The sequence below is a fragment of the Lepidochelys olivacea genome (assembly GCF_965140295.1).
Source record: "Lepidochelys olivacea isolate rLepOli2 genome assembly, chromosome: 16".
NCBI lineage: Eukaryota > Metazoa > Chordata > Testudines > Cheloniidae > Lepidochelys > Lepidochelys olivacea.
The window spans coordinates 18,908,468-18,911,804 of NC_140426.1; positions in this window are offsets into that span (position 1 = coordinate 18,908,468).

Below are 3,337 nucleotides of genomic sequence, written 5' to 3' on the forward strand. Positions count from 1 at the left end.
CCGCTGCTCCCTCCTGCTTCTGCCACGTCGGCCAGCTCTTAAAGGGACAGCGCCAGGCGCAGGAGGCTCCCCGGCGAGGGAGGGAGTCGGCGGCCTGGGACTGACGGGAGATACCGGCCCGCCTAGCTCCAGCCTGTGCCTGGCTCTTAAAGGGCCCTCAGCAGCCCTGTGTCCGCGGCCCGGGGAAGGGAGGAGGAGCAGGGTCCCCCTGCAATCAGAGGTGGGCAACGCCGCGGTGGATTTGGGGTTGAGTTTTGGAGAAATCTTGTTTGCCAAACCAAAGCTGGGGGGTTGGATCCAGGGCCCATTTTATGGGAACCCAGGAAACACACGAAGTTCGAAGCCTGAGGGGGTGGATCTGCAAAACTGGTGGAGATTTTCAATATGCAAAATCCGCCCCTGCCCAGTCTGTCTGCATTTTGTTTGATGGTTCGTAGCTATTCCGTACTGCTTCTTGCCTTGCCTTGCCTTGCCTTGCCTTGCCTTGCCTTGCCTTGCCTTGCCCTGCCCTGCCCTGCCCTGCCCTGCCCTGCCCTGCCCTGCCCAGCGCACCACCCCCGCCTGTGGTGTCTGAGCACTTCTTCCTTTTATGCAACCCCCCAGCACTGCCGCAACCAGGGCCGGAAGAGCGGGGCAGCCAACCAGCGCACAAAACTGTGAGCGTGGAAAAATGGCCCAAAAATGGAAGGGGACGCAAATATACTTGCTTGCCTCAGGTGCTAAGATGCCTAATTACAGTGTTCAAGGTGGAGGGAGAGGGGAGGTTTTGTTTGGTTTTGGGAAAAGGTACTGGTTTTGAGCCCATCTCCTCTTGAAATGGAGGGGTAGTAGTTACAAAGTGGGATGGCAGACTATGAAACACTATGTTGCCAACTCTTGAGATGTTATTGTATGCCTTACAATATTTGGTGTTTTTTCTTAAATCCCCAGCTTCTGGAGGCATGCGATTAGGTGAGAATCACAGCTTTAATTAAAAACAAAAAACAAGTTTCTAGTCTCTCAGGATTAGACAAAATCTTGAAAACATGACTTAAGATTACCCTGAAGACTCAAAAACCACAAGGCAATGAGAAAACTACCCAAAGCAGCTGGAGCCCGGGGCTCTTGCCCTTTCCCCAGGTGATTCTTTTCATCTCACTGTTTTGACATCTACCCTGAAGATAATGTTGTTTAAAAGGGCATTCTGAAGATAATTTCCATCATTTAAACAATCTCTCCCCTCCCATGTTATTTATAAACATTTTTCTGAGGCTTGCTAAACCTTTTTTCCCCTTTACCAAAATATTTTCCTCTATCTTGTAGGTGCATTAATAGTTGGGGTTTTGTTTTTTTTTTAATACCACATATTGAATACAAAGTACAAAACAAAGATTTGGAGAGGAAAAAAGTCTCCAGAGCAAACAGGATGAGTCAAGTTCACACAACCAATAAGCACAAGCACAGAAACTCGTATAATGCTCTGAACGTGTAATAAAGTAAGAGTGCTCTAAAGTAAATTGTCATAATCTCTTTTGGTTATGGAGTGACTGTGGCACAAGTGCACACTTTAATCGAGTTCAAACCGACGTGAAGGGAGCCGTGCGAATAAGGAGACAGAGCACCCTGCTCCTTGAAAAGTTATAGTCCTTTGATATTCTTTGCAAGAGCTTATTCTGTTCAAATGAAAATTCTCCCTTCAGTAGAATCACAGTCTGTTGCAATGTATGACGGAGACCAGTAAAAGGACCTTGATCCTGCAAAGGCTTATGCACATGCTTGACTATACATATTGTGAGTAGTCCAACTGCAGTAACTTGGACTACTCGCGGCACACATAAAATGAAGCATGTGCAAAAGCGTGTGTAGCATCAGGGCCTCGGCGGCATAAAAATTCTTCTTTCTTGTCCCTGGATCTATTTTGCATTTGTTAACACTTTTAATGATAGCTGGAATCATAGTCCCAAGTGAGAAGGTATCCATTGCATCATGATGCATTTCTTAAAATAGGCAGCTTTACACAATTTATACATTTTGGAGAGGATTAAATGGAATTTTTGGCTGCCCAAGGAATGCTTGACTGAGCAATCCCATAGCTATTCAGCGGGAGTAATTTAAAGCATAGGTGCTGGACCTACAGGTGCTGGGGGTGCTGCCCCACCTCCTGGCTTAAAGTGGTTTCCATCACATGCAGGGTTTACAGTTTGGTTCAGTGGGGCTCTCCGCACCCCCCCCATACAATTGTTCCAGCATCCCTGATTAAGAGGAAAGCAAGGTACATGACTCCAGAAATCTTCAACCACAAAGCACCCCAGGCAAGTATGAATGAAGGGCCCAATCCTTCAAACACTTATGCACGTGAATAACTTTACTGATATGAAACGTGACTAGGAGCAACACTGGCAGGATTGGGGCCTACTTCTACTCTGGAGCTTTGACATGAACATGGCATCATTGAGTTGCTTTTTGGCTGGAGCTGGGCTGCTCAGGAGCGATGACTGGGCACTGGGCTGCTACGTTTCGTTCCCCTTGAATTTTTTTAAATTAAAAATTATACATCAAAAACAAATCTTAAGTGTGTTACTAATGCTATTATAGCTGCTTAGCCAATACAAGGGGAACAGGAGAGGGGGCGGGGTGTGGGGCAAGGGGTGAAGGAGTGTGGGGGGCCCAGGGTTGGGTCCGGGCAGTGAGAGGCAGGGCATGGGGGGAAGGGGCAGAGGGGTGTGGGGGGCCCAGGGGTGGGTGGTGAGAGGTGGGGGAAGGGGCAGAGGGGTGCGGGGGGCCCAGGGGCGGGTGGTGAGAGGCAGGGCAGGGGGAGAAGGGGCAGAGGGGTGCGGGGGGCCCAGGGACAGATGGTGAGAGGCAGGGCAGGGAGAGAAGGGGCAGAGGAGTGGGGGGGGCCCAGGGGCGGGTGGTGAGAGGCAGGCCGGGGAGGGAGGGGCAGAGGGGTGCGGGAGGGTTCAGGGACCGGTGGTGAGAGGCGGGGCAGGGGGAGAAGGGGCAGAGGAGTGGGGGGGGCCCAGGGACAGGTGGTGAGAGGCGGGGCAGGGGGAGAAGGGGCAGAGGAGTCTGGGGGGCCCAGGGACGGGTGATGAGAGACGGGGCAGGGGTGGAGGGGCACAGGGGTGTGGGGGGCCCTGGGATGGGTGGTGAGAAGTGGTGCGGGGTGGAGGGGCACAGGGGTGCTGGGGGCCCAGGGGCAGGTGGTGAGAGGTGGGCCAGTGGGGAAGGGGCAGAGAGGTGGGGGGGCCCAGGGGCGGGCGGTGAGAGGCGGGGCAGGGGGGGAAGGGGCAGAGAGGAGGGGGGGCCCAGGGGCGGGGGGCAGGAAAAGGGGGAGCGAGGAGCAGGGCCCGGGGCC